The 13931-nt window shown below is 42.8% G+C and overlaps 1 non-coding gene across 1 annotated transcript; it reads right to left on the bottom strand.

The window, feature by feature from the left end:
* Window positions 1–2233: 2233 nt before the first annotated feature.
* LOC134397057 (U1 spliceosomal RNA) lies at window positions 2234–2395 on the bottom strand. The gene has a single exon (XR_010025338.1). It is a non-coding gene; the product is annotated as a U1 spliceosomal RNA (small nuclear RNA).
* Between the last annotated feature and the right edge of the window lie 11536 nt (window positions 2396–13931).

The following is a 13931-nucleotide window of genomic DNA, read 5'->3' as shown; positions in this document are numbered from 1 at the left end:
GGGGTGGGATGTGAAAGTGGGTGGGTGGGCAAGACACTCAACTAAATGGTTATTCTGAATCTTTTCAAATTAAAAAAAAACCCTCAGAACTTTTCAAGCTGACGTAAGTAGCACAGGAGTCAGAGAAAAAAGCTAAGGACATTCAAGATAGATACAAGTAGGGTTGGAGTGTTTGTATGTGTTTAAATGCAAATATAGCTTACTGGATCCTCCTGAGACCTTTAGTCTGCAGAAGGCAGATAGTGCATTACCGACTAGCTTCAATCCCGTTCAGCTTGCATTAAAGCGAAACCAGAAATGTAGGTTTACACACCACACACACACACACACACACCCCTCCAATCTTGGTGTACCAGTCAAAGTGCCAGCTGCCATACAATCCAAAGGGCTAAACACTCAATGGGCACAGGGAGGGCCCTTAGTTTGTTTTCTTAGTCTAGTTGTTCACTCCCCCATAGCTTTGAGGAAGCCGCCACGCTCTCTGCACCTGCTTCAGCTTAGTGTCAATCACTTGCCAACACACCACAAGAGGCCTTTAATACTTAATAGTTTGACAGTGCAGAGGACTGTAAGGATACTGCTGTTTCTTTGTACAGTTAGAAAGGGTGAGGGAGATTGCCCAGCTTTAAACCACAAAACAAAACAACAATTCTGATTTCACTCTCAAAAATAGCCACTGAGAGCAGCCATTTGAATGGCCTCTGCTAGGGAAAGAAATCATCCAACGGAAAATAGCCCCCACTGGTCCTAGCCACTCTTCACCTGTACCTTATGAACATCCTTTCAGGACAACCTCAGCAACACACACAGGCAAACCAAATGTTGTGTCCGAACAATTCCCAGTTTCTGAAGAACACAAGTGTAAGGCTGCCATTGTACTCGTGCCCCACTTGTGGGCTTCTCACTGGGGCATCTAGTTGGCCACTGGAACAGAATGCTGGACTAGATAGACCTTTGGTCTGATCAAGCACAGCTCTTCTGATGCTTTTTAAAGACAGGATAAGAGTAATTAAGCTACCAGTTTCTTTGTAACCAAGTTGCAGTACAGGGCAAAAAGGGGTTGTATTTTGTCAGTCATCAGGTCATGTAAAAGGATCCCCAAAAAGCCACTTCTATATCAACAGTAAGGGCACATCTGATGAGGTTTCCCACCCACCCCAGGGATCCAGTTCACTCCATACTATACCCACACTTTAGCCCATGTTGGTGTCCTTCCTGCCTTGCAGATTCTGTGCTGTATTGGCTCTATTAACTGCTGATCTTAGAAGATTCACTAGAATTTGCAGTACATTATTTAGGGCCAAATTGGATGTGATCTTAAATGTGTCTTTGCATTGTGGTTGATAATTAATAGAATTGTAGCAGGTTTCCTCCCCTACTGCAGACCTGAGGAAAATCCCTCCTCTGAAGCTGATATTTACACTCTGAGGAAATCCCCCAGTGGTGACAATTAGGTTCTTTATCCCACTGCAAATAGCAGCAGGGGAGGGATTTTCCCCAGGACTACAGAAGGAGAGGAAATGGCAAATTCCCCTCTCACATCTACAGCAATCCTATTAATTATTACACTCCCCAACACACACACACAAAGTTCATGCCATTTTTATTCCAAAAACAAACAAACCTGCAGGTTAAATGCAAAGACGCATTTAAGTGTCACATTTCACTCGCTCCCAAGGTTCTGGTTCAATAGCGACATGATTTTCTTCCTACTCATCTTTTAAAAATCATTTGTGAAGCAGCATCTGGAAATTACGACATCTGCAGCTGAAGTCTTGATTTCAGATGCAAGTAAAAAACAAGCATCTGGCAAAGCTTCCAAAACCTGGTGGTGGCCTGTTTAGACTTGTATCCGACCATTCAATTGTTCCAAGGCCATTTTCAGTCTGCTTCCCTTCTTGCATTTTTCAAAACACAGAGAATTAAAAAGTCAGGAGAAGCTCCATCAGTCCATAGGGTACACGCTGCTCCGAACCCTGGGAACATTTCTTTTGTATTGTGCAAAAGTATTATATATTAATGAAGCCTTTTTAGAACAGCCAGACTCACTGGTCCACCAATGTGGCTACCAAAAACATTTAATTCCATAGCCCCGCAGAGAAAGACTCCTTCATACTCTGTAGAAAGAAACTTTTTTTAAAAGCAAAGAACACCTCTTTTGGAAGCAGTGCCAGGCTGTGGTGCAACATTTATTTATTTCATTTCTATACCGCCCAATAGCTGAAGCTTTCTGGGCGGTTCACAAAAATTAAAACCAGTCAATCACAAATTATGCAGTTGAGTTTCCCGCATTTGGGGAAATCGCAGGGGTCAGTACACCCGGAGTGCAATGGATGAGCCTCACCCTGGGAAAACCATCTTTATGATGATGGTGTCTCCCCTGCCAGGTAAGTATCATGGGTGTCAGCATGGGTAAAGGAAAGGGGTTGGTAATAGCCCTAATGCACTCCAAATCACCACTCCTTCCCAGGCAGCAAGTGCAAAGGGATGGACTTACTTGCCCTCAGAAAGAAGAGAGAGAAAACAACTAGAAACAATGGCTGGCTATAAAGCCCAAACAAAATTTGTGGCCCCCTGGAGAGTCACCCCCCGCCCCCCCCGGCTTCAAATGTTAAAAAGCATCCCCAGCAAATAATGCTAATGTGGAACACCAAACAGAAGGTGGTGCTCCAGCCAACTGGCAGGGAGCATGTGGCACAACAGTCAAGAGGAAACTCTGGCTAAAGATCACGAGAGTAAGCATTCCCCCCCCCCCCTGGCCCCGCGGTTGCCGGCTGCCCAGAAAGAGCACAGAGATCTGTAAACATCCATGCCGTGCAGGAAGAGCAGAAGCCATTTGTTTGTTTCAAAGACAACTGGCCTGGAATTCAGTGAACTTTGGATGAGCAAAGTAAGACACTGACCCTTGATATTGAACTCAAGGTCTCCCATCGTGTTACATCCTGCCTCCTAGTTTTCTATTTAAGAGAAGCCTTATAAACTTAACGCTAGGCACATGTATAAACACCAGCTACTGTCCAATAACACAGCCTTCCCTAACCAATGGCCATGCTGGCTGGGAATGATGGGAGTTGCAATCCAGCTTACTAGAGCGCACCCACGTTGGGGAAGACTGTATTATACAACCTTTAACAACTGCAAAATCTGCAAACACTGAGGCTGCCTATCACTGTTTAGTTCTGTATGCATGGCAAAACGCTGTTTGCTTATTACTTGCAAATCTCTGCTCCAAAATGTTCTTCTGCACTCCTGCTTTCAAACACAGTTCTGTTGCGCCTGAAGAGCTGCCCAGTGACAGCCGGAAGGATAGACCTCTCGGTCACCAGCAACACCCTCTGGATTGCAGCAGAGTTGCAGTTAATGTCCTGCTGCTTTTGACTTTGCCACCTTAGCAGGGGAGAGCAAGGATATTAATAGACTCCAGCATGAATCGCTAGCAATTCTGTGAAGGCTTTTCTAAAGGCCACGGTGGAGAACCTCCCAGCTGCAATAAGCCCTTGGGTGTCCTGCTAAATCGCAGCTCTGAGGCTTCTGCCCAGGGCTGAGCTTGACTCCTCTGCCCCCTTTTCAGCACTTTTAACACATTTGTTAATCATGCAGATGGACAGTTTGCTTCCTCATCCATCTGTGCAGAAGAAGAATCAAGTGCACAACCCCCAAAGTGGTTGAAACACAAGATGCTGAAAACATATTGGGGTGCGGGGGGGGGGGGGGGGGGGGGAGAAAGCAATGAGATTAAAGGAAGCTGGTTGAGAAGTAACCTAGATTATACATGGCTGAATTCGGTCATTGTGTCCCTACCTGAAATAAGGAAATAAAAAGAGCCAACTATGTACCACATATCTAATTCCAAGGGTAGCTAAAGTTCTCCTATGTCACCTTCAAGTCTCACTGCTGAGGACCCAGAAAAGCCTGAAGCCAGACTGTTATGCCCCTGGTTCCTGAAGTCCGTTCTCTTTCTCTCTATTCCCTACTGTCCCAGGTGGATGGGAAAAGAACGCTAGCACACCACACAAAGACACACACACATTTTTTAAAAAGTCCTAGGAATTCCAGAAGTATGCCCATATTACAAGAGTGCCAGGAGAGGTTTTTCAGAGAAGGAGCAAAGCTGCTCTGCCAGTACAACACAGGTAACCCCATATAGTTGGATCACTGGCTCAGCAATGGTTGAGGGCTGGGCAACTTGTGGCCCTCCACAGATGTTTTGACCTACTATTCCCATCAGCCCTAGCCAGCATAGCCAATGGTGAAGGAGGATGGGAGTTGCAGGCAACTTGTGGCCCTCCTCGTCATTGCCTATGCTTGCTAGTTGTAAGAGAATCTCGCTATATACAGCTCTTTCCATCATGGTAACTCTCCTTCCTTGAGAAATACCCTATTTCTTCGATTCTAAGACACACTTTTTTCCCCATATAAACATCTCTAAAAATGGGGTGCATCTTAGAATCGTGGGTGTGTGTTAGGTTTTTTGTTTTTTTTCTGTTGGTGGTACTGAAATTAGTGTGCATCTTACAATCGATGACGTCTTACAATCGAAGAAATACGGTAGCAAGAATCATCTGTCCCTTTCCAGTAAAATGCCACAAGACAACTCAGCCAATATTTGTCCCAGAAGGACTTATTCAGAATACCTTGAAACAGTGCCATATATGAAAGATTTGCTTATGGGAGGATGCCTGGGTCCTTAGGATTCAGACTAATATTTCCAGTACACCCTCCCCACAAGCACTGGCTTTCTGTGATAGCAAACCACAGCCTTCAACAGGATCAGGAGAGGCAGGGCAAGCAGAGAGAGCAAAAGGAAGAAACCTGAAGAGAGCAATGGGCGCAGGGTCATCAGAAAGAAGGTTCAGTGACACTCATGGTCAGTCAGCCTTGCTTATTTTAAATCCTTAAATCGTACAGTCAACAAGACAGGATCAGTTTATGAGCATAAACTTTTCTAGGATACATTTTGGTCAGGTATTGGAATATTCTTAAATTGAAAGCTCAGCCTACTCAAGTACACCTGTCAAAAATACCAGCCAATACTGAGCTACTTGATATGATTGCTTCTTAGATGAGCAGGACCTGTTTTCCTTCCTCCTATAAACTTGGCATGGTAATATGGCAACCACTGACCTCAGTAAGGCAAAGAAGACCAACTTCCAGCCATAATTATGCCTAGGCAGAGGCCGTCCTTCCGTTATGCAGAACTTGTGGCACACTATCTAGCATTAGCTTAAGAAATGTTTGTAGAGGCCGCAGCTCCTTGCTGCTGTTTTCTAGCCTGAGGCATAGCATCCCCTGCCAGAGTACTCCAATGAGACAGTCTACAGGAAGTCCACAGGAATTCTATAACTATAGCACTGTCAAGGAACCACCACTGTTATTAAGAGTCACTGGCTGCACTTTAATTCCACCCACAACTCTTGCACTAAAGTAACTCAGATTCTTTTATCATTCACAAATTGAGCAGTCTTGGCAAATTTGAGATGTGTTGATGATGGAGGATGACAAACAACAACATGCTACCTATGTGACTGTGACCCTGTTCAGATGACACACTAAGCCACAGTGATTAAGCATTTTGAGTTAAACATTATGGCTTAGCGTGTTGTGTGAAGCATTCCTACATAACCCCAGTTTAAACACACTCACTAACCATTTGCTGCAAAAGGATTAGCGGCCTAACCATGGTTTAGTGTGTTGTCTGAACAAGCCCACTATCTGTGCATCTTTAAAAGGGCCCTCTGCTGTGGTCCAAGCTACAGCTGTCTCACACAACCACATTAGCCATTTGACACAGCCAGACTGTTTTCCCTTGATAAACTACCACTTGCAGATGATTGAGCAAACCACCCTGGTTTTCTGAACGTACTCCTTCACACAATGCATAATCAATGTATGGAATTCAGTAGTACAAGATTTGGAGATGGCCACTAGCGGAGATGAATTTATAAAAGGGGATGAGACAAATTATGACCAGGAGTCATGAGAGCTATATGCAAACTCCAGGTTCAGAGGCAAAAAGCCACTGAATACTAGCTGCTGGGGACAAAAGCAAGAGAAGGCTACTGTGTCCTGCTTGTGATTGGCTACTGTAGAGGGCTCTTTGGTTTGATCCAGCAGGGCTCTCTTCTCATGTCCTGCCAGGCCTAGTGAAACTGTGATGGGAAAATGTAGAGTGAAGCTTCATCCTCACTACATCCTAGAACATAGAGCAAGAAGAAATGTAGTTTTTTTTAAATCACATATAAAAAGACAGGTTAAAAATAGGTTATCCTTTCTGTTTTTATTTTTTTTAAATGAGAACAACACACAAACAACTAAACCTGGGGAAAAATAAACACAAGAGCAATATTCAAATAGCAATTTACACTGAACGGCCAACAAAGACAGTAAAATGGATCTAGGAGCCCCTTAAGACTTGTGTGATGTTCTACACACCCCATATACACATTTTTGTGAACCGCCCAGACAGCTTCGGCTATTGGGCAGTATAAAAATGCAATAAATAAATAAATAAATCTCTAATACAATGGATAGTTATGGCCTTAAATTAAAATTAGGTAATTAAAAATGATTACCTGTGAGATCAGTTGTACTCTAGCAATAACCTTTGGCCGTAAATTCTGAATAAATCATTAACCAATAGCAGGGGATCAGGAACATGTGGCCTCCAGATTTTGTTGGACTGCAGCTCCCATAATCCCTCGCCATTGGCTATGATGGCTAGGGCTGATGGGAGTTGCAGTACAACATTATCTGGAGGGCCACATATTTCCCAATCCTCTCGTTTAGTGATATTGGAATCTTCAAGTAACGACAGACAACAGAGAGGAACAGGGTTAATAAGAAACACTGAATTGAAAGGTGGTACATTCTCAGCTAGCCACCTCCTGCTCCCAAATCCCAAGGTCAATTTGAGTCAAAACCTCATAATTTCTTTGAGCAGCTCCATCTACTCTGTGGCAGGAGGGCTGTAATGAAGGTTTTACTCTGAAGTAGAACTATAGCTTTCTCTTTTACACTTTGAGCACAGGAACAACATGAAGATGGGCATGGGGTGGGGGTGGGAAAGCAGAGGTTTTATGTCATTTAATTAAAGCCTTCCCCAATCTCACACTTTCCAGATGTGTTTAGGCTGCAACATTCATTATTTCCAGCCAGCATGGTCACTGGTGGTTGGAAATGATGGGAGTTGCAGTCCAAACACATCTGTAGGGTGCCAGGTTGGGGAAGGCTGATATAATTATAATTAATTTGCTCCAATTCTAATGAATGGCTGTGTTAGAATTCCTGAAGCACAGAGCTTAAAAACTTGAATGTGTTTCATTTGACTGTGAGTAGTCAAATTTAGCATACCAGTTCTCCTTACAAGTTTAAATTACATATTTAAATACATCCAGATTTAACATTCACAGTTTATATTTCTAAAAATAGATGGAATTCATGGACTTCATTTTCAAGCTTATGAAACAGCTAAGAGAGTAAACCAGCCTGACAGTTTGAAGATTTGTTATGTTCCCATAGCCAAACAAATACAATTTACTACTGCTTGAAATTTTGCGATCAGCAAACTGAAAGTCTATGGGATACAATTTATTTGTTTTTGAAGAGGTTTTTTGTTTTGTTTGCTTATCAACAGATCTCAATAAGTACCTCTGAAATGAATGGAATTTCACAGTACAATATATGGCACATTAGGCCCCCAGCGACACAGTATTCCTATGATGCAGAAAGGATCATCATTGTAACAGAGAAATGAAGGCTCAATAAAATAGAACTTTTCAACAAGATGACTTATGTGATACTTAAGAAGAGTTGTGAATTTGCCCCCAATATTTACATGTCTTGGGAAAAGACACTCAGAGGGTAGATGCTCCACCAGAGAAAAGCTCACAATGGCCATATCCCTTCCTGAAGGAAGTAAAGAGTTATAGAACTCAACAATAGTTTGACAAGGGTTAGGTTTTGCTTTCAACTTCAGCCTGTGACTGTAAGAGACATGTTTGTAGGCAAAAGCTCCAGAGGAGGGTATTTTGAACAGATCAAAGATAGTCGAGATAAAGAACTTCAAGCTTCCTCGGAAAGACATTTCCTTGCAGACTCTTCCCCTGAACAGCATTTTGTTCTCCCCTAAACCCTGCTCAGCACCTTCGTTTGTCAATCAGAAATTCCCCCAAAGGCAAACGCTTTGAGTGACAGGAGCACTGCCACGTTTCAACAAGTTCCTTTGCTGAAACTGCAAGAAGAAATGGCATTTTTAATCTCCCAAAGTGCTTACTAGACATTAACCATTAAGCTCCCTTTTCCCTCCCCACCAACAGAGCACACCCCAGCACTTTTCTTCCACGGGAAAAACTACCATTTATAATATTAAAGGCGGGGGTGGGTTGGGGAAGACATTGAATCAAGGATCCCACCTTGGAAGCACCAGATGGTTCTCTTTTACTCTCTGTCTACCATTTACAATCATGAACATCCCACCAACCAGCCGCCTCCTGCCTTCACTAGTCATCCTTCCTGCATGGAAGGAAAGTCACAAGCTCTCGTTAGTGACATCAGAGTTCCCATGGCTACACAGGGAGAACTCACAGCCAACAGATTTAATGTCAGTGCATGAAGAGGCAGAACGGGCTACAGTTACTGACAGGAAGAGATCATGCATTCATCTTTAATCACCAAGAAGAAAGAGACTTGGGTGATGGGGGGAGTTCAACATTCAGATCAACTTTGCTTTAGTAAGGCTCTGTTGTCTTCATTCTCCTCCTGTTCATGTTCCTTGTTCTTCCAAAGAAATGAAAGGGGGGGAAGAGTTGTACTATTGTTCCTGCGGGCCACCGAAGATCCATTTTTTAATCAAAGTTCTGTGCAACTCAAAGCTTATGTTAGCGCTCAGAAAGCGGAGTTCCCATAACCAAATACAGCCCCAGTTGCCAATCTAGAGGGAAGAGAGACGTGTGGATGGAGCAGCAGCTGTTGCAACAGGATTTTGACTCACCAACTTCCAAACATTCCTCAAAGCAGCCCTCTGTCAGACGTGGTTCTCGGGCACAAGATTTTATGTTCACACACCAAATACCTGTCTTTCACCCCATATATAGGCTCTTGCAAGTAAGATGGCCCAGGAACTAGTACTATCTTACTTGTTTCCGGACACCTGTATGCAACTTAAAAGGTCAAGGAAAAACAAGTATCAGCCATTGGAAATTTCCAGCCATTTCCTTCATTAAATTCCCCCAACCCGTCTGTGAATGCATTTAGTTCTACAACACTATGCTGGAATTCCAGAGATCTGTGTTTCATACATACCAGCCTTTTGGGGGGAGTTCACAAGGGGCCAATGACCAATGTACCTACATGCCCCCTGGACTCTGACTCATAAGCACTGAAACATTGTGACTGTTACAAGTCCAAAGCAGCAACTCTGAAATATTTTTGAAGTCTCTGATACAGAAGCATTTGCATGGATGAGATGAATATTATGGGGAAACTGCCAGAGGTGACAGGTTGGATTTGAAGTTTATTAACTTTGTAACGGTTATAGTAATCCCTCTTCTTGCTTTTACTGCCCACACACACTGCAAAAAGTGGGGAAATACATTCCAATGCTCTGGCCTTTTCCTTTGGTTAAAAGTTACTTCCACTCACAACTTCAGGAATATGGATTCTTGCTAAAGCAGCCACTTATATTTAAGTCTGGGACATCTTGTGTCGCGGTCCAACACGCATGCTCTAGTTCAGCAGCGCTGTGCAGGATGGAATTTAGCTCAGCATGCAAAACAAAAGCTTGTAGCAATGTCTCCCCTTCTGCTGAGACACTACTATTGCTCCATGCTCCATTTCCTCAAGATCAAGCCAATTCTACCCCATGGAGTCCTATAAAACACATCCTAGAGCACGCAAACTGTACAAGATGTAATGGACTAGAACACCTCCCAGCATGAACAGCAAATACCTTTTGTTAGTTGATTATGCTCCACACTCTAAACCACAGCTTGGGTACTGACAGCCAGAATATTATCTTTATCAGGGAGTCTGAAAGGTTACAAAGCAATCCACATAATCTAGATCACAGCATGCAATGCCACATAAGGCCAAACACAGCAGACGAGGTTGGCAAAATACATAGTTCCAGATGACTTAGACTCATGATGGTGAGCCATCAACAAAAAGGCAACCCCACCAGCCCCACTCAGACAGACACACAAAAAATATGGTAGTCAGATTATTTCAAGTATGAAATAAGAAACTCACAAAACTCCTTTTAAAGGAGTTGAAAGTCTATCCCTGGCCTTCCTTGAGAAAGGGCCATATTTCAGCATTAGAGCACGTGCTTAATATCAGGGGTGGGGAACTTGTGGTTCTCCGATGTTTTGGCCTACAATTCCGATTGTCCTTCATCACTGGCTCTGTTGGTTAGGTCTAATGGAAGTTGTGGTCCCCCAGATATTTTGCCCTACATGTTGCTGCCCACACCTGCTTTATATGCAGAAGGTCCAAGGTTCAATCCCCAGCATCTCAAGGTAGGCATAGTAAAAAACCTCTGAAACCCCAGAGAGCAGTTGCCAGTTAGCGCAGGCAATAATGAGCCTGATGAAGGAACGGTACGACACATTGTAAGACAATTTCCTAGCTGAGTGACCTTCACCACCACCACCACCACAACATCTATCTCCAAGGGGCCACATCTAAAGCAACAGAATAGCCTTCATAAATATCTGTTCCCATTCTCTTGGAGATTATTCTAGAATTGTATGCCACTTGTAAACAGATGCCTTGTGTTCTCAAATCCAATCATTACTCATGGCCAATTTATTGCCTTTAGTTTTTATGCTGTCTTCCATCTCCAATTTACTAGATTGCACCCTCATTTATCTTCCTCAACTCCCTTCCAAAATCCTATTTGTCAAGTTAAACAGGCTGAATTCTCTTTACCTGTCTTCATGAAAGGGAGATGCTTCAATTGTATGTTAGCTGGTAAAGTACAATCATTTTGGGAAACTGTCCACCCTCAGAATGCACATATGGAGGGACTACTTTTTAAAAATGTATCAAATTCTCCAATATATAAGTGTTCAATGAGAGCCAGTGAGGTGTAAAGTGACAGACTGGGAGTCAGGAGATCCGGGTTCTAGTCCCCACTCAGTCATGGAAACCCACTGGGTGACTTTGGGCCAGTCACAAACTCTCAGCCCAACCCACCTCACAGGGTCATTGTTGTGAGGATAAAATGGAAAGGAGGAGGATTATGTATGCCGCTTTGGGTTCCTTGTAAGAAAAAAGGCGGGATATAAATGCAACAAAAACAGCAACAACAACAATAATAACGTACAGAGATGTTGTTGTTGTGACATGAGGATTCTTTCAAAGAAGCAATCCCCTACATGCCTTCTTCTGAGATGCAACGTTTTCAGGAAAGAGCTGTACCATGGTTCTTGGGAGGGACATACTAAGTCAGAAACAGAACTTTTCAATTGGCTTAAGATATATAGCCATCATTGCAATGATGTGTTACTCTTTGCATTTCTTTGAGTTTCTGATTTCAATTTCCTTGCAGACCCAAAATGGGTGGTACTGCATTTAAAACAACACCACAAGAGTGCCTTGTGTAACAACCCTATCTTCTGTTATAAGTTAAATTATGCAGTGAGAAGCATACAAATTTGAAGGGAGAATTCCATGACTCGGTTATTTCACATGGCACTAATTAGGGTGAGTGTAAGTTTACACACAAACAAAATATTTTCTGGTTTCATTTGCCCCAAAGAGAGCTCTCGTATATCCGTAGAAACACAGGGCCCAACTATCTTGCTACTATGGGCCACTGTAGAAAGGACAAGAACAATCCTAGGATTGTAGACAGAAGAGGGAGCCTACCACCCTCCTGGAAGCCTCCAATACTGTTTTATACAACAACGGTTAAGCCCCAGAACATCCTCACTGAATACTAGAGCATCATCCAAACCCTCCTTGCTGTCCTGTTGTGCCTAGGGTGGAACAGGTTTACTTAGCTGGGCCCTATCACAAGTGGAACTACGCAATAGATGGACCCTATCAAAGGTTTACAAAATCCACCTAACATTTGAGTACAGGAAATGTCTTGTCTTTGTAGCTTTAAAGACAATGGATATAATCCTTCAAACATATTCCATGGCTGGATCCAAACAGTCTATCTAAAAAGGTTAGGGTTAGGGTTACAGTTCAACAGATGCTGAATTGCAATTGCTGCTATAAGTTAATTGTTCTACTTTTAGGTGATAGAACAACAGAGTTATTTACAATAAAAGCAGCACTTTATTAGCAAATCCAGATGATCGCACTGCTAAGTCACAACTAGGGATATATCACGAACAGAATTAGATGACAAAATCCTGGGCAAGCTTACTTTAAACACAAACAGACTTTATCTCTCAAACAACTAGTGATCCGAAAACAACAGTTTGGGTTTAAGAATTCAGTTTTCCATTCTGTACAAGTAATTACCCTCAAAAGATGCAAGATTTCACAGACAGCTGACAAAGATCTTCTAACATAGCATAGATGTAATGCCTATTTGTGGCCTGCTATAGAAATACCTATTAAGGTTACTTGCCTTTCATCTCTGGCCTGGGAGTTCAGTCATTCATTTGATACCCTCCCTCTATAACCATCCCTTTATCCACTGTCAAGCTGACGGTTGGGGTGGACCATATCGCAGGTTTACAAAATTCACCTACAGTACAACATTCAAGTGCAGGAAATCTCTTGTCGTTGCAGCTTCAAAGACAACGGATATGATTCCTTCAAGCAGTCAGGCAAGTGTGTTTTGCTCCCAAAAGCTGGAGCAAAATGTTGGTGGGAGCAAGGAGCACTTATATCCTGTGCTTGGCATTTAGACGAAAGAGGCTCACCTTCTAACCATGTCCCAAGCTCAGTCCCCTGAAGGCAGACTCTACTCTGTACTTAATGCAGCCTCTTCTAATCTGAGATCCCTGACAAACAGCATTAAAATCAACCCAGCTTTCTAGGCAAACTCTCCGCCATCCTGCCCTCTCCCTCCCCCCCACCACCACTCAACTCCAGCTTGCTGTAGACATCCTGACACATTTGTTCCTCAATTACTCTCTTCCCTCCCAGTCAAGGCCACCTGCTCCTCAGGGGGGGTGGAAAAAATACATCCTTGAAAATTGGAGGGGTTATAATAGAATAATAACATTCTATTATTAATGTCAGGAGGTCTGAGTACAGCCAATGGAAAGAACATTAGCAACAAACAGTCAACTTTCCAAAGATGGGAAATTTTAAAACCAAATGAATGCACACATGTTTTGCACTCACCCGCCGCCCCCCAGTGCTACTTGTGTCTGCATTTGATCACCTGCTCAAAATAAACCAGGGTGCATGAAAATCTTTTATTTTGTAAAAATAAAAAAGCAGTTTAAGTTTTCAAGTGTATCTAAGCTGAACTTGCTTTAAAATGAAATGCAAAATTAATACGAACATGTCGCCTACTGGTCTCTTAAAATACTATTATAAGCATCTATAGCATCTATCAAGCACATAAAAGCATGATTTTCTATGTAAAAGAGAACCATGAGAAGGGGAGGAAGAATATAATGCTTAACTTCAAAAGGCAGATAAGTGACACTGTGATATCACTTACTGTATTGCGGGCTTCCTGCTGGACTGCAGAACTAGCAAGTAACTACAATTGCTAGGACCCAGGTATGTATTCCTGTATCCCACCAGAATCATCCATGGATGGCCTTGTATCCTGGTTTTATGTCCTCCAACTACCTCAGCTCTGACTGTGTTCATTTCTCAAATTATTATTTACAACTCTGCCAAACAAACAGCTTGGTCCCCTGGAAAACAGAGAACGTTTTTTCGTTCTTTCTAGAAAGCTGTGGACGCTTGAAGCACATCCCTGTTCACACTGACTCAGAAGTGCCACTTTGTTC

Source organism: Elgaria multicarinata, chromosome 3 (genome assembly GCF_023053635.1).
Source record: "Elgaria multicarinata webbii isolate HBS135686 ecotype San Diego chromosome 3, rElgMul1.1.pri, whole genome shotgun sequence".
Taxonomy (NCBI): Eukaryota; Metazoa; Chordata; class Lepidosauria; order Squamata; family Anguidae; genus Elgaria; species Elgaria multicarinata.
This window is presented reverse-complemented; position numbering and strand designations above follow the sequence as displayed.